Genomic DNA, 18,779 nt, shown 5'->3' with positions numbered 1-18,779 from the left:
CCTACTGCCTCAGCCTCCCGAGTAGCTGGGACTACAGGCATGCACCACCATGCCCGGCTAATTTTTTGTATATATATATATTTTAGTTGTCCATATAATTTCTTTCTATTTTTAGTAGAGACGGGGTCTCACTCTTGCTCAGGCTGGTCTTGAACTCCTGACCTTGAGCGATCATCCACCCGCCTCGGCCTCCCAGAGTGCTAGGATTACAGGCGTGAGCCACCACGCCCGGCCTAAAAAAAATTATATTTAGATTTTTGACTGTGTGGGGGTTTGGCACCCATATTCCTATGTTGTTCAAGGGTCAAATGTAGTTTCAATTCAATTAATTAAATATATATTTTGACATATGTGAATATTTCACTAAAATGTTTGCATATATATCCTAGCTCTAATTTTCTCTTGTTTTTATCTTAAAATTAATTTAATTAGTGTATTTATAAGACAAAATTCTAATCTCTCTGTGTATATTGTACACTAGCCTCTAACAACCTGTAACTATTTAAATTTAAATTAATTAAAATAAATAAAACTTAAAAATCAGGTCTTCTGTTATACTGATTGATCACATTTCAGGTACTCAATAGCCACGTTAGCAGCAACTATACCAATGATAATCAATATGAACATTTCCATCATTTCAGACATTTCTATTGGAAAGTGATGCTATAGAATTGAATTAGTGATAGTCTAGGTATGTGAAAAATAGATTTTCATGCATGTTGACATGTATTTAATAGCAAAGTAAGATTTTTTAATGTATTGTATAAACTACACAAATTTACATTACTTGAAAAGTATATTTTAATTTTGCAATCAGAGTTTTACAGAAGCCTTTAGTCATCAAACATTATTATGAAAATATTGTAGAGTCTTGATAGAACATGTTCATTCTTCTATATATATTGTTTCTTTCTTACCAGCAGAAGAGGTTTAGTTGCGATATATCAAAAAAGTTACTATAGCAGGTTTTAGGACCTGTATCCACATATCAAGGGCAACAACATTTCAGATGTCAAAAATAAAGTCAGAGCAAATTAAAAATTTTAAAAGTTTATTGTGCCTACAAAAGAACATTTCGTGAACTACCAAAAGTGGTAAGAGGAAACACAGAGGCATAGCTTTGCAGGCTGACTTATAAAGCAAAAATGAGGACGTTGTTTAACCTTTACAGTGATTGGATATTACCATGTAGGTTTCAAGATGACAGGGGATTGGTTGAAAGTCATCATCTTATACCATTTTTTGAAGGTAACTTAAGTTTTCTTTATGATTATTAGAGGTATTTATAAAAAATTACCTAAGTTTCATTTATGTGGGCTAACTGGTTTTATCTGTTCAGTTGATTCTCAAGTCTAACTCCATTATGTTTTATTTTAACACAGGTAAGCAGAACCTTCAAAAGACTAGTAAATCTCAAACCTGGAAATTTAAAAACTCTTTACCCAAGAACAGCACTTCAAAGCCTTCAACTAAAATAGCATGATGCCATACATTAATTTGGATGATTTTACACAATTATAGGCATAAAACCAGACTGACAAAGATACTGGTGTTCTACTCATGAATTAGTTATATGGACCTAAGAAACAAAAGCATACTAAAAAACAGATAGAGTAAATATCTATTCTAGAAACTTGAGAGTAAAGTAGTTAGAAAGATTTCATTGTCTATGCAGAAATCTAGCTGGCTAGTTCCTAAATGTCTCATGAAGTATCTTTATCTTGCTGAATTAACCACAATATGATCTATACTCTCTTGGTTTTATAGCATATAAATGTTTAGAGTCATCATAGAATTATTTAAAATCAAGAATATTAATCCTGCCAAGTCAACTCACAAGAGACTGAGAACATATTATGAGAAAAAATTGTCCTATGAAACACAAATTTATGCTGAGTGACCAGATCAGTACCATCCCCCTTTTTAAGAAAAATACAAAACAAGGGAAAGTTTCATAAGATTGCTTGAGCAACATAGGATCAAGTGCAAGAGAAGCTAGTAGCATGATTCATACATTTAATGGCTCCAGTCTCTCATAGATTAATATACACATCTTTAGCCAAACAAGTTGGAATTCTATATCTACTCACTGGAGCATCATTGCCCTGTGCTTTGATGGACACAACACTATGACTACCTGACTCTTTCTTGTCACAGTTCTCTGCCATTTAAATGGCATAGTCTTACTCTATGTATGTGAGTACTTTCTGTTACTTTGGTTTTTATCAGGAACACATTTTCTTTCTTTTGCAGAACTTTTTCTGTCTCTAATTTGTTTCATTATATGCTGACTTCCTGCAACCTTTGAGAACAAACAAATATGTGATTGCTTATAAAAATCCTCTATTTGTGCTATGCATGCACATATATATAAATAGCTTCTCCAGTGGAGAGTGTAATAAAAATATAAATGCTGTCTAAAAGAGGCTGTATTTATAAAATCAATAACAAATTATAAAGAGACACTGCTTAAAAATTTTCTTGAGATCCAAGATTTAAACTAAAGTCATTGGTCAGTGTTTTCTTAATAAGTCAAATATAAAACCACATCACTGATGTTTATTCTATCACCATCATGATTAATATTTATGAGAATTTTGTTTATAAATATATTTTTAAAAACACATTTTATTGCATTGAGGAGCTTAACTTTGAAGAGAAACAAGATGGCATGATTAATGAGAGAAGATGTTTATTGGATAAAGCACTGGATTATAAGCAAGGAAAAATACTCTGGCTTCTATTTCATTAGATATAAAGTAAGGAAGTGGGACTTTTTAATTTTTTATTTCTAACACTATATAACCCTAATAATAAAATAAGGAAATAATAAAACATAAGATTATAAAAATCAAATCAAAGTCAAATTAATAAAATGAGTGTTATTGTACCATTAGACAGTTTGGTTTATCTTGGGGATTTGAGTTTTTGCAGTATTTTCTAAGTAAATCCCAATGAGTAAATAATATGATTCCCTTGCAAGCTAATTGTTCTGTTCAGTATGTTAATCTTTTTCAGACCTCTAGGGAATCCTTTATTAAGAAAAGTAATGTTCTAGGAAGATAAATAGTATTTTAGTGGCCTTAATATAGTACAATCAAATTACTTTAATCTAGCCTAACGTAGAGAAAAGTCATTAAGACTTAGGCAAACAACCAGAGAATAAGAATATTTTAGGAGGAAAGCAAATTTCTTTCTTAAGAAGGGCATGTAGAAAAACTGTTGATGAAACAATAAAATAGCTGGATAATTCATTTTAGAAAATCTAAATGTTCTGATAAGAAATTTGTGCAAATAAGAACACTGAAGTGTTATAAAATTCACAAAAGCATTTGGGGCAAAGGGAGTTATTCTGGAAAATAACTCCTTTCCACAGTTTGACAACTATTTTGGCTCAGCACAAGAAATAATTGCAAAATTCTCTTCCTGACTGGCTGTACCAAATTATAATACTGGTGCAGAATTTGACAAGCTGTAAGCTGGCCTAATGTTTGCACATAATTTAGTTGGGAAAATGACTTTGGAATCTTCTGGCTTTCCCTTTCTTTGTGATTCATCTTTCAGATGAAGAATAATTACTCCAAAACCCTCTAGTTCTTATTCATTCCTTTTGTTGTAACAAAAACCTTTCTTAGTCACAATGTTTCCTCATTAAAAAGCTGTGATATCCTCCTCACTTTGGCAGCACATATAATAAAACTGGAACAATACAGAGAAGATTAGCATGGCCCTTGTACAAGAATGACATGCAAATTCATGAAATGTTTCATATTTTTTAGCTGTTCTTGCTACAGTGGGAAAAAATTGGTAACTGTGTGAGATGATGGATATGTTAATTTGTTTCACAATAGTAACCATTTTACTATATATATATGTTTCTCAGAACATACTGTTGTGTACCTTAAATATATAGAATAAAATTTATTTTTTAAAAAGAAATAAAACATGTAAACACTAAAAGGAAAGAAAGAATTATTCACATTTTTTAAAAACAGCTATGATATGGACTTAAGAGTCATAAAAAGTACATGAAGGTATATACAGGCTTCTGAGACCTTAATTTAATTACTTACATAGAATTCGGCATGAAGGCACTCCTGGAAAGCATACTTTATAATGTTCCTCTTCAGCCTTTCTTGTTATTGACTGTTTATTATGGTATGGAGTTGTATTTGAAAGTTTTCAAGGATGTATTAGCAGATAAGAGCATTGGATTCTGACTTTAGAACTAAGTTTTCTCAGTTTGATTTGAGTTTTATCAATTTACCATCTGTTTAACACTGGGAAAACCACTTTATCTCCCTGTGCCTTAGTTTTCTGATCTGTAAAACCTGAATAATAACAGTATCTACCTCAAAGGGTTGTTATAAGAATTAAATGAGTTACTATTTGTGAAACATTTAGAAGAATGTTGGGCATATATTTAGTACTGCCTACATGTATACTAAATAAAAATTAAAAATTAGAAAAAATTTTACATTTTCTTCTCTGAATATAACTTGATTTGGGGCAGAGCTTGATTCCATGATGCCGCAAAGCATTAAAAGATCAGTAAAGCATTCTAAGATTCAGTATGCCTAAAGTCCTTTGTCTTATTGGATATCATGGAACATTAAACAATGATAGCTGTGGGAAACAAAGGGTGAAGATTGAAGAAATGATTTGGCCCAATTAAAAATGTATATTCTTAAGTAATATTTTTACAGAGAAAACAAATTTCATTCTTATACTTCCAAGTTACCATAAACCATAAATTAATAGAATCCAAATTAATGAGCTTTAGCTGATATGTTTTAAGCCAGCAAGATCTGACACATTAAATTGGGGTTGCACATGAAATTAAAGTACACTGAACTCATCTGGGAAATGATTCATTCTTTTTTTTTATTTATTGCTAAGTTCCTATTTAGCGTGTCAAAGAAGGTTTTGCTACTTATTAGCTGTGTGATTTTGGGAGAATAACTCAGATTACTTAAAATCTTTTTCTTGTCAGTAAAGTGGAGTTGAGAACAATTCCAGAGCCTATGCTTTGACCCACAACCCCTCCTACTTCCCTCACAGAGCAATTGTGAATATAAAACAATTCTATAAACAGTGGAGAAATATGGATAAAACTGAAATCTTTGTTTGAGTCTCCCTGATAGCAGAACATGAGACTTGTCTTTGGGAACAGATTTATTTGGCAGATTATCCATAGAAAGAAAGAAAGGAGCAAGGAGTGTCACACTGGGAAGGAGGAAAACCGGTAAGGAGTTGGTTTTCCTTATAAAGAAATAGGCTCAGTTTCCCTGTAAACCCTATGAGTAATTATGTAGAATGCACTGTGGAATTGGCTTTTCCCAAAGGATGAGAGGCTAGAATATTTTACTACAGATTCCTATACGCTATTGGTTAAAGTTTTTCCTTGATGATATTAAAACGCTTGATTAGACCTGCCAGCAAACAGAAAGAAGCTTCGAGGCAGAAAAGCAGAGAGGCCATTTTGCCCTTGAATTGGCACTCTGACAGTGTGCAAGTTACTGTCCACCACAGCTGTAGTTGAGGCCCAGAGGTGGGCTGAGGAGATGTGGCACAGACAATAACAACATTATATACAGTGTGTTTATTATGTCCTTGTTAGTAAAATTACATTTGGGGTATTGCATAGAAAGTAATTCACTCTGGCCTGTCAATGCCTTTTTATCTGCTGGGTCAATCTGCAACAAATGCTTACTCACTATTCCCAATAAGCCCCACCATTTTTTATAAATTTGGAGTACTACTCAGCTAGAAGAAACAATGGTGATATAGCACCTCTTGTATTTTCCTGGAAAGAGTTGGAACCCATTCTACTAAGTGAAGTATCCCAAGAATGGAAAAATAAGCACCACATGTACTCACCATCAAATTGGTTTCACTGATCATCACCTAAGAGCACATTTAGGAATAACATTGATTGGGTGTCGGGCAGATGTGGGGGGAGGAGGGGATGGGTGTATACATACATAATGAGTGCGATGCGCACTGTCTAGGGGATGGACATGTTTGAAGCTCTGACTCGGAAGGGAGAGGGGGCAAGGGCAATATACGTAACCTAAACTTTTGTACCCCCACAATATGCTGAAATAAGAGTACAAAAAAATCTAAAAAAGCTCACAGGAAAAAATAAAAATCTCTTATACCATCCAAATATAACCACTATTAACCGCTATATATATTCCTACAATAAGATAGTGGTTAAATACAGGGATAGATCCCTATTAATCTCAGCCTCTATCTAAATTCCCTAATTATCTCTTCAACATAGGAAAATAATATCCAACCTGCTATCTTCCCACAAAACTCTAACACATTTTATGAATAGTTCAAATATCTTCTTTTTCATCTTAATAAAAACAGCTAAAATATAAAAAATAAATAAATAAATAAATTCTCTGTAGTCCTTAAATTCAGAAATTCACCTTACACCATGGGATAATGCAGCAAAAAGGCCCTCAACAGGTGCCAGTTCCACGGTCATGGACTTCCCAGCCTCCACAACCGTGAGAAATAAATTTCTTTTCTTTATAAATTACCTAGTCTCAGGTATTCTGATATAGCAACAGAAATGGACTAAGACATCAGTATCCTTCTGTTTTCATATTATTTAGCATATTCTGCTGTAGAGAATTATTTAAATTTTCATGTTTTCTCTCTACCTTGATCTATATTAGACTATAAAGTGCTAGAAAGAAATATCAATTAATGTAAAATGCAAATCATTACATTTCTGCAGAATATATAAGAAGTTTATTATAATTTTCAATGAGATGTAATCCTTTATTGTTCTGTTTTCTTTATTTTTCCTTCAAAGTATTACAGGGGTACAAACGTTTTGGTTACATGAATTGCTTTTGTGCCATTTGAGTCAAAGTTATAAGTGTGCCCATCACCAAGATAGTGAGATGAGGAGACAATCCTGGATTGTTTGGCTAAACCCAATGTAATCACAGGGATCCTCATGAGAGAGAAAGAAGAGTCAGGGTTAGAGAAGGAGAAGTGCTAATGAAAGCAGAGGTTTGAATGATGCCGCCAAGGCCAAGAAATGCAGCAATGTCTAGAAGATGGAAGAGGCAAGGAATATATTCTCTCCTAGAATCTCTAGCTATTACATTCTTCATGCCTTCTCCTAGAAGAATGGCATCCCTGCTGATATCTTGGTCTCAATTCTTTAAGACCCATTTTGACTTCTGACCTCAAACATAAGATAATATATTTCTTTTGTTTGAATTCAAAATTTGTGGTAATCTGTTGCAGCTACAATAGGAAAATAATAAAGATAGATATAATTTAAACTTCCTATATTATAGTAGCATGTTTTTATATTTCTAAAGATGTCTTCCTTAGCTTAATTCAGACTCTTATCTAAATGTAAAATATATAATTGTTATAATTTGAATTCGTAACCCCATGGTTACAAGGAACAGAGACTCACTCAAAATGGTTATTAATAAAATAAGTAGTGAATTTATTTTACTTTATTGTAAGAGAAGAACATTATAGGGAGCAATATGTGGAAATGGAGCTGCGTATACAGAAACTAGGAAATCATCAGGCAGATAATCTCTCACTCTTGCTCTTTGTTACTCCTTGGCCCTTAGTCTTTCTTTCACTCCTTTCCAAGTCTCCTTCTCTTTCTTCCACAGGTGTTTTCTTTCTGTTTTTATTTTGCAGGCCTACTTCAGCCTCCTTTCTAAACAGATCCTTCCTCTGAAAATAGTTATGACTTGCTACCCCACAACTCTGGTTTGTATAGAGCTTTAACCTGTTACAGTACCCACTCTAGTCTTGATACATTATTACAGGTCTGTTATCTGCAGGTACAGCCTAAAATGTCCTTAGTCTAAATTCCCCAGAGAAACATTGTGTTTGGTCAAGTGTCCACCCTTGTCCTAGCCACCTTTAGCCACAAGGATAAAATCATCTGCCTCAAATACGGTCTCAATTGAAGGCAGATTCTTTTATGAATAGGTGCGAGATTGGAGATAATGGCAGAAATTTGAGGTGCAGATACGTTCAAAACATATTTACATTGTGACTATCTTTTTATATACACAATGTGTACCATGTTACCGAGCTGCAGTTAATTTCATGAATGTTAACTATATAAATGGATGCTAAGCTTGAATAATATTTTTAAAAATTAATGTTGTATAGAACACTAAGACTATGTTATCACTGGCCTGTCAAGAATAAGACAGCAGTACCACAAATATTTTACTGTGGAAGCTGAACATCAAAACAATGGAGAAATTTTAATTGCTTTATCATAGTATAAGCCATTCTAATTAGATGATCCTGTCAAACTGTCTTCTTCAGTGGTACTCTGATATAAAACTATTTTCCAAGACAGAGTTAAAAGAATTATATGGTAGCTTACAGAAAGCCAAACCTTTGCTTCTGCCTCTAAAATAAGGACATTCCTGCTATGGAGTAATCATAAAATAACTCAATAACTCTCCTTCTTAATGCATAGTATCTTTAATAATACTCATAATTTATCATATATTATAAAATCGGTGCCTATTATGGGCCAAAGCCTAATGTTGAAATCATTTATAAAATATCTTTTGAAATTCCTAACCATTCTTCGATACAGCTATTGTTACTCTGCATTTTACATAGAATGAAGTAAAGGCTCAGGAGTAAAGCAACTTGCCCAGAGTCAAACAAGTAATAGGCAGAATCAGAATTTGAACTACTCTATTCCCAATTAATATGTACACAATTTCATGTTTGTCACTCCAGTGACAAGAACACTATAAATTCTTTTTGTTTATAAAAAATAACATACACATCTTAAAATACAAAAATTGTCATTCAGCGCTACTATAAACATATTATAAAATGGATGAAAAGAAAAACTAAAACCAAGAGAACTATTTTTTAAGTTTTGCTACAGGGTTTTTACATTATTCACAAGTCACTTAGCAGAATCAGAGACTTATCCACACCATCTCTCATCATTTCAGCCTAGTTTCATCCTTCTCCCAACAGTGGTGATGAAATGGCTACCAGATGAAAAAGCACAGGCTGTATCTGGAAAATTGGTAGTTCTACTCGAGAGGATTAATTTTGCAGTGTATGTTGTAACAAAGACAAGATTGTTTTCGCACTTGTGAGCAAGTGTATCCAGGGATAAATCCAGGTTTTGTGGGGCTTGAAGCTTGTATGATTTGCATAGCCTCTTTAAGAGAAGAGAATATAAAATTAAAGCTAAAAAATAGATGTAAAAGGGAATATTTATCTAGAATGTGAAAAGAAATCAAAACAAATTACAAATTTTGAATGCTGATAAATATCACGTGCACCACAAAATCCAGAAAAATAGTAGTTTAACCGCCTGACACATTTCTGAAAAGCATTTAATCCCTATAATTCTTTTCTGTATACTTTCTCTCTTCATGTGACAATGATTTTGTAGTGTCATTTTCTATAGAAAGTAGAATTTCCTGCAGATAATCCAATCATTCCACTAGCAGAACTGATTGGATTTTTAAATAGATATTTATTTTTTTCAGCTGCACAATTTAGTAATATCATACACATTCTTAAAAGGGCTGTCAAGTTTTTGAAGCCTCTATTAAATATCTTTTATATGTGAGTTGTAAAGTTTCAGGATACTTCAAATTTTCTTAGCAGTGATTAATCTTAAATAATATTTGACTTGGTCACACTTATAGTTTTTTTATGTCTCTGTTGAAGTGGCATATTATGAGTTTTGTGCTCTTTCATGAATGGCACTGTTACCTGCCAAGTCAGCTAGACATTTAAAAATTTGACGGTATATTTATATGACTCTATCCTCTTAATTAATTGAATTATAAGATGAGATGAGGGATTCAATATTTCTATTCAAAATTTATCTCCTCTGCTTTAGTTATTGCTTCAAAATACAACTTGCTTTTTGATGTTAGAATAATTTCTATTGATTTTGTCATGTATTTTTATAACTTTGGCTACAGTTCATTAGTTATTTTAATCTGAATTTGTATTTCATTTTGTTAGTTTCCATATATAAGTGATATTATGCAGTATTTTTCTTTTTGTGTCTGGTTTATTTCACTTACCATAATGTCATCCAGGTTCATCTATGTCCTGGCAAATGGAAGAATAAGAGACACTAAATGATAGCTACCAGGAAATGGGGAGATGTAGGTCAAAGGATAAAAAATTGCAGATATGTTGGCTGAACAAGTCTAAAGATCTAATGTACAACAAGAGAACTATAGTTAATAAAATAATCTGACTTTTTCTAAGTTGTTCAATAGAGATCTTTAATAAGGATGACAACAGAAGGTAACTTTCATATACATCTAGGTGTCTAAATTTCATACTTCATTTATGGAACATTTTGAAATGTTCTATGATGTCTTACCAAATTTCAGTTAAATGGCAAATTCATCTTTATCAATTTTTAACTAAAATCTTTGTATTCAGATTTCTTTTCCAAATCTTCTAAAATACATAAGAGTCCTTAAAAACTACTGCACCTATATTGCTAGGTTTAAATAAATTTATAACAATCATACCATCTCATTCATACTTTAAAGAAAATTCCAACGTGGTTTGTGTCCATTAACTACTCTTATCTATGAGTTAAGCCCAGAGAGAAAATGTATAACTGATACAAAAAGCCAAGGCAACAAACAATGTTATGTAAAATGGAGACAGCTTTTTTCTAATAAATGAATTCATCATGGCCCTTAGTTTGTGTACTTTATCAATCTTTTAAAAGAGTGTTTGCTGCCATTTATATAAATTTTATTGATATAAAATTTACACACATTAAATGCACGTATTTTAAATGTGATCAATAAATTCAGAGAACTGTGTGCAATCTCATACCCAGAACCCCTATCAATATAAACATATTCTATCATCCCCAAAAGTTCCCATGTGTCATTTCACAAATAACCTCTGCCTTGCTCCAAAGCATTGAAATGATTTCCATCTCCATTGATCAGTTTGGGTAGTTTTAGATTTCCAGGTAAATGGAACCATATACTCTTTTGTGTCTAGCTTCTCTGTTAGCATAATGGTTGTCTATTCACTCTTATTGTTGTGTGCATTAGTGATTTGTTCTTTCTGTAGCTGAGTAGTATTGCATATGTCACAATTTGTTACTGGTTGTTGACAGGCATTTGGGTTGTTTTCAATTTAGAGATGTTTTTAAGAAACATGTTATTAACATTTTATGTGCAAGTCTTTGCATGAATATATGTTTTCATTTTTCTTGGGTAAATATCTGTAAGTGGAAATACTGTATTTTATAGTAAATTCATGCTTAACTTTTTAAGAAACTGTCAAGCTGTTTTCCAAAATAATTTGAAATATTTAACATTCTTGCCAGTAATATAGCAGAGTTTATGCTGTTCTGAATTCTTGCTTTTTGAATTATCAGTCTTTTTAACTTGAGCCATTTTAGTATGTTGTAGTGGTATCTTATTATTTAAACTTTCCTTCTCCGATGATTAATAATGCTGAGTATCTCTTCACATGCTTATTAGCCATCTGTGCCTATACTTTTATGAAGTTTCTATCTTTTGTCAATTTTTATTGAACCATTTATCATATTACTGAGTTATAGGTGTTACTGTAGACAAAGTCCTTAATCATACATAAGTACCATAAATATTTTATCCCAATCTATTCCTTGCCTCTTTATTTTCTTAATGATATCTTTGAGAAGAAAGTTTCAGTTTTGATGGCGGCCACACTTTTTCCCACTGTATTGGTATTTTTATGTCTTATCTGAGAAATCTGTCTATTCAAATTTGCAAATACTTCCTCTCAATATTTTCTAGAAGATTTATGATTTTAGTTTATAAAACTTTTACGTTTATGACTTAATGCAAATTATTTTTATGCTAATCTGAGTCAGAGATAGAGGTTCATTTTTATCTACACAGATATCCAGTTGTTCCATAACAATTTGTTGAAAATATTATATTTTCCCCCATTGAATAACCTTGGCATCATTGTTGAAAATCAATTGATCCTATGTGTGTGGGTCTATTCCTGTAATCTCTGTTTTATTCAAATGATCTTTGGGTCTACCTTAATGATTACTGCACACTGACTGCCTTGACTTATAGCTTTATAGTAAGTCTTTAAATCAGGTAGTGTAAATCCTTCAACTTCATGTACCCTTTTCAGAATGGTGTTGATTCTTTTAAGATTTTGTCTTTCCATATAAATTTTACAATCAACTTCTCAAGTGCTATAAAAAATACTGCTAGGATTTTTGTTCAAAATATGTTTAACCTGTAGATTATTTTGGAGAAAATTTATTTAATAAACTATGTTAAATCTTGTAGTCTTTTAACATTGCTTATTTTTCCATGTATTTAGGCTTTCTTTAATTATTCTTAGCAAGATTTGATAGTTTCCGTGACATACATCTTGCAGATCATTCATTAAATTTATTTCTATGCACTTAAGGGTTTTTTTCCCTTTTCTTTTCTTTTCTTTTCTTTCTTTTTCTTTTTCTTTTTCTTTCTTTATTTTATTATCATTATTTTTTGAGACAGAGTCTGACTCCATTGCCCTGGCTAGAGTGCAATGGCGTTAGTGTAGCTCACAGCAACCTCAAACTCCTGGGCTCAAGCCATCCTCCTGCCTCAGTCTCCCAAGTAGCTGGGACTACAGGTGTGTATCACCATGCCCTGCTAATTTTTCTATGTTTGTTACAGTGGTGTCTCGCTCTTGCTCAGGCTGGTCTTGAACTCCTGAACTCAAGTGATCTTCCTGCCTTGGCCTCCCAGAGTGCTAGGATTACAGGTGTGAGCCACCACACCTGGCCCATGTTTAAGGGTTTGATGTCATTGCAAATTGTATAATTTTTAAGTTCTATTTTCATATTTTTGTTAGTAGTATTTGTAAATAAGAGTATTTTCTTAATATATTGAGGTTATATCCAGTGATTTTGGCAAATTAATTTATAAATTCTGGTAGAGTTTTATTTATTTTCTTAGATTTTCTTATTGGGCAATCATAGAGACAATTAGAGACAGTCTACTTCTACTCTTCCTTTCCAAGATCTATGGCTTTTGTATAATTTTATTGTTTACTCTTTTTTTTTTACATTGGCTCCACTTTTCAGTACAGCATGAATTGAAATGGGGAGAGTGAATATCCTTTCTTTGTTACCAAATTTGTAGGGAAAGCATTTAGTCTTTCACCATTATATGTAATGTTGGCTGTTTGGTTTTGAACATGATTTATGAGCTTTAGTTCTTGCCCTAGTTTGTGGAGTTTTCTTTAATTGATTGATATTGGAATGTTCAATCAAATTTATTTCTTTATCAAATCCATTAAATTAAATTCTGACTAAATTTCAGTCAAAATAACAATTCAATTGCACTAAAACTATATATCCAAACTTGATCGTTATTTGCAAAAATCTTGTTAGTATTCAGATTTCCTTTCTGAATTTACAAGAATATATTTTAGAACCCATAAAATATTGAACAACTTAAAAACAGACTATAACATTTAACTTACATTCATTTAACTTACACTTTTTATTTCAGGTGGGCAAATCTCTTTAACTTCAGTAACTAAAACTTCTCTTTTTAGCACTTCAAAATAATAGTAAATATTCTCTCTTGCCAATTTTTCAAGTTATTTTCCTATTATAATTTTAATATTATTTTATACACTCCATAGACAATATTCTGGAGCTCTAGGTGTTCTATCAAATCCATGACTTTCTCTGGTCTTCAATAGATTATGTCATCATGAAAACATAATGAATTTCTTAATTTTATTCTTGTTGAAAATTATTTACTCAATTTAGTCTTGCAACTGGCTATCTAGGCTCTTACTGCAACTTACTCATTTGTGTTATTTACTGATGTGTAAAAAATACCCCCGAACCTAGCAGATTCAAACAACCAACACTTATTATCTTACCCAGTTTCTAAGGATCCACATTCTGGTAGGTGCTTAGCTAGGCTGTTCTGTCTCAGAGACTCTCAGGACACTACAGCTAAGCCTCAGCGTTGCAGTCTAGATCAGTGCCAAGTTCACTTTTATGGCTGTTGGCAGGAGACCTAGTTCTTTATAACATCAGCTTCTCTTTTGTAATATTGGCTTTTTGTTGTTATTTTTAAATTAACAAGTAAAAATTGTATTGTTTATGGTATACAACATGATGTTTTGAAATATGTAGACATCATGGACTGGCTAAATCAAGCTAATTAACATATAAGTTATCTCACATACTTATTTTTATAGTGAGAACAATAAACATCTACTCTCCTAGCAATTTTCAACTTCATGATACACTGTTATTAACTGTAGTCACCATGTTATACAATGGATCTCTTGAACTTACTCATCTTAACTGAAATTTTATACCCTTTGATCAACATCTCTTCAATCCCTCACCCCAAGCCCCTGGTAACCACCATTGTACCCTCTGCTTTTATAAGTTCCACTTTTTTTAGATTTCACATATAATGAGATCATGCATTATTTGTCTTTCTGTGCATGTCTTATTTAACTTAGCATAATATCCTCCAAGTTCATTCATGTTGTCGCAAATGACAGAATTTCCTTCTTTTTTACGACTGAATAGAGCTCACAACATGGCAGCTGACTTTTCTCACCCTAGGGCCTTAATGCCTTGGCAACTTGCTTCCATCAAGTGATTCAAGACAGAAAATTGCACCCAAAAAAGAAACCACAATCTTGTTATAACTTAATATCAGAAGTGATATATCTTCACTTTGGCTTTATGATATTTGTAACAAACAAGTCACCATATCTAGTTTATTCTCAGGAGGAGGGAATTTAAGTTCTACCTTTTAAAAGATCCGTGGACGTATCTTTTTAAACCGCAATACCGTTTTTTAAAATGCTTCCTGAAGTATCTGTTTTAGAAGCATCTCTCATTTTTTATTTTATTTTTTGTGTTACTGCAATCACATTTCTTCTTTTTTTTTTTTTGAAAGTCTTTTCTTAAAGAATTTTGACTAAATGTACTGGTTATAATGACAGGGTGTTAATAAAATATCACAGTTCTTATAGAAGACAGCAGATTCATTAAACTGAAGCTGCTCATGATCAGGGCCAAAACTTCGGTGAGGCAGGAGCGATACTAAGGATGCAAAATTTAAGGAGGCAGTTATTCTCAAGGTCATGAAAGTTCAGGCACCTGAGAGTGAGTGTCTCTAACTTTTGTGCCATAAATGCCTTGCTTGTTTTACCCTAGTCCTTGTCCTGCTCCTGATTTCCATGCAAGCTCCACTGACTACACGAATTGAGTTTCTTACTTTTACCTTCATCTCCATTCTCCTTTTACATTTTGAGAGAATCCTGATTCTTATAATTTTCTATATGTCTTCTGATATTATTTTCATTATTTATATTTTCTTGACTCTCAGGTATGTTTTCTTTATCTATATATTTTGACCATCAGAAATTTTAGTTTGCAATGTAATAGAATAAGATTTTGACATTTTGAAGCTTCTGCTAGTTTCACTCCTTCAAGCTTTTTTTTCCACCAGGATACATTTTTTCCATTATATTTGCATTTTGGCATGAGCAGCAATTTTGGAAAAAATATTTAAAATTAATTTGAAATTAAGGAACACATAAGTGCAATTTAAAGGTATGTTGCAATTATCACTACATTGTATTAAACTACATAATTACCACATAAATTGACTTATTGATGAATGGAAATACTTTTATTCCTGGAACATTACCTTCCTACATGGTTGGCAGTTTTATTTGGAATTGCCAGACTTCATTAGAAAAAGATGTGTTAACTGTGCCATGCTGAAATATCTAAAACTTGCAAATTCACACAGAGTGGGCTCACTTTTTATAATGCTTCTATAGCTTTTGTTGAACAAACACTAGAATTCAGATTAAAGTCTATTTTTGGACATCCCCATAAAATAGGAAATAAAATTTATGACATGTTTACCATTATCCCCATTGCACTGTTGATGATATTCCCAACAAGGGGGGAATTTCCATTTTGCCTAGAGTTTTACATGCTTAGTAATTGAAAGAATTTACCTCAATTCTGCTTCTGACACCATATATTTCCAAATTGCTCCCCACCCATACATACATCGTCCTCTGATGCAGAGTGCAATAGGACACATTCATACAACAATTATAACCTCTAGCCCTGTACCGCTGTGTCATGATACTGGGTTAAGTCAATATAGTGGATAAAAGGAATATTTATGGAAGCCTTCCTATATGAGGATGGCTACCAGTAACTTCACTCTAGATATATGTGACAGTAATTCATGGAAATGTATCATCAAAACCTAAACCTAAAGTATTTCCAATTCAACTTATCCTAGCTTGATTCCAGAAATGCTTGTGGTTTTTCTATTCTCTCATGGAGGGAACTATGATGAAGGGAAAGTTAGAGTAGAAATAAACAGTAGTTGGAAAAAAATGCATTGGAAATATGTTATATTTGCAAAATTTACAAAACCATGACTATTTAAATACCTTGTTTCCCCTACCTCCAGGGATTTTGAAAGAAGTCTTTAAGTTATATCTGTCTATGAGTACATCTAATCTCATATGTACATTAGATATATGTATATATACAAATACCCAGAAATATATCACAATGTCACAATGAATCCAGTTGGATATTTTTGTTCACATATAATTGATTTTTGATATATTAACAAAGTCTACATTTTAATTTAAATAAACTAAAACTTTTTGAAATTTAACAACTGATATGGATTTATAAAAATCATGAAAGCTATTTTGTAAAATTGTATGCTTAATGTATCCCTGGAGCTTGGCCAGCACTACATTTTTACCAACATGTAGAATAATATAGCATTATCTCATTATTAAATTGATTCAACCAAGGTTTGCAACATACATGGGTAAGAGTAACTAGCTGCATTAAGCTAATTAGCTAATAACTAATTTTTTTTTAATTCTATGTATGAGAATAGATGCAAGTTCACAAAATAATAGTCCATTACAGAGACACAGATTCAGGAGAGAAGTGAAGTCCAAATAGAGTTTAATGGTACCTCTTTTCCTCCCAGGGATCAGTTGGGAAGAAAGGGAGGCTCCTAAATCAAAGAGTGATATTAAGAATCACAGTTTGTTGTCAGTCAGGCAGAGTTTAGAGCAAGCTTATGGTAGAGAAGGGTGTCTGTGTGCAGTGGTGCCAATAGTATATAAGTCCCTAGGAAATGGGTTCTTTATTTGGGTGTGGGTAGAGGATGTGGGTATTAAAATGATGTTAGGTAGGGCAAAATGTCAGATGGAACAGCAGTAGCCTAAACCAGATGTGTATCCATCCTGTTGCCTGTGTCAGGCTGTCCCAGAGAAATAATTACAAGATGAGACTCTCCCGATACGCAGGTAGCTGAACCCCAATAGTTGGACTCTCAATAGAGTCTTTGCATCCAGGCCTGGGCTGCACTGACACAAATAACCTTTTAAAAATTTTTATAGTAAATGCCAAATGTTCTCTTGCATTTCAAAAATAGCCCTGGTTCCTAAATATAGTTAGCTAAGTTATATTCAAATTGGATTAACCAGCTTTAGACTAAGGTCACCAGTTTCAACTAATTTAAGTGCAGGATTGTGACCAAAGAAAGTTTTGTTTCAAAGTGATATTTGCCTTGTGAGCCTCAAATTGACCAAGGGATTTTCCTGTGGATCCTAATTAATTAATTTGAAAGATTGAGTGAAGGGCAGTACCATGATCCTAAAAAGCACTATAAAATTTATCTGTTGTATTCTATTCTATTCCATTTGATTTTATTCTCTTCTATCTCATTACATTCTATTCTAATCCAATTCATTCCACTTTATTCTATTTTGAGCTAAAGGAGATGGTGAGAAAATTTGGTTCCATATATATTAGAGACTTACGGTACATGTAAATTATCTCCCTTTTTCAAATGACCCTTATTACCTTTTTATCTCTGAAATGAAAACTTGAGGTACCTAATTGAGAATCCCAGGACTAGAAACTCAGTATCTTCACCCTTAGGTCCTTACTCCTCAAAGTGTTATCCAAAGAGCAGCAGCAACAGCATCAAGAAGCTTGTTAAACATGCATCTTCTTGAGTCCCACTCAAAACCAACTGACTCAGAATCTCTGGGTGTCTGGCATAGGAATCTGATTTATCAAGCTATCCAAGGGATCCTTAATCATGCTTAAGTTTGAGAACTACTTACCTTAGAGAATTGTTAACTCACTAGTTGGCAAAATACTAGCTTCATTTCAAGGCCTAATAATTCATTCTTTTAATTTCCTAGTTTGTTGCACTATTATAAAACCATATTTTATATAATATCCAAATGATATAATGTGGGAGCTTATTCCAGGAGTATGAATGACACTTCTTAAAAGCATTGTCTGAGATTCTAGAAAAAAAAAATCAGTAGCTTTATACTCAAATTATGTCTTCTTAGTATTAAATTACATTTCCTCATCAGCATATGTGCATGCTAAATGCATAAGAAGCTAGCACAGGAAAAGAAAAATCAAAAGTAAAGTCTATGAGAGCAACAGCCTGTAGAATTGTGGAATTGGCAACTTAAGAACTGTTGGTGTAAAAAGACTTTGTCAAAGTATTCTAACCACATCCATGCCCCGACAATACAAGGAATTCAATTACTTTTTCTGTAACAAGAATTATTAAAGCTTGCATTTATTGATTCACAATTCTAGCCTTGCTGCTCACAAGTATTTAACAGAGTTGGTACTTCCAACACTTCTGGACTTGGTAAATAATATA

The 18,779-nt window shown here is 32.6% G+C and overlaps 1 non-coding gene across 1 annotated transcript; it reads left to right on the top strand.

Moving 5' to 3' along the window:
- The first annotated feature begins 3,676 nt into the window (after positions 1 to 3,676).
- LOC138379265 (U6 spliceosomal RNA) lies at positions 3,677 to 3,779 on the top strand. Its single transcript, XR_011232044.1, has one exon. It is a non-coding gene; the product is annotated as a U6 spliceosomal RNA (small nuclear RNA).
- The last annotated feature ends 15,000 nt before the right edge of the window (positions 3,780 to 18,779 follow it).

The sequence above is a fragment of the Eulemur rufifrons genome, chromosome 30 (genome assembly GCF_041146395.1).
Source record: "Eulemur rufifrons isolate Redbay chromosome 30, OSU_ERuf_1, whole genome shotgun sequence".
NCBI lineage: Eukaryota > Metazoa > Chordata > Mammalia > Primates > Lemuridae > Eulemur > Eulemur rufifrons.
Note: the sequence above shows the minus strand (reverse complement) of the source record. Positions and strands in the feature narration are given on the sequence as shown.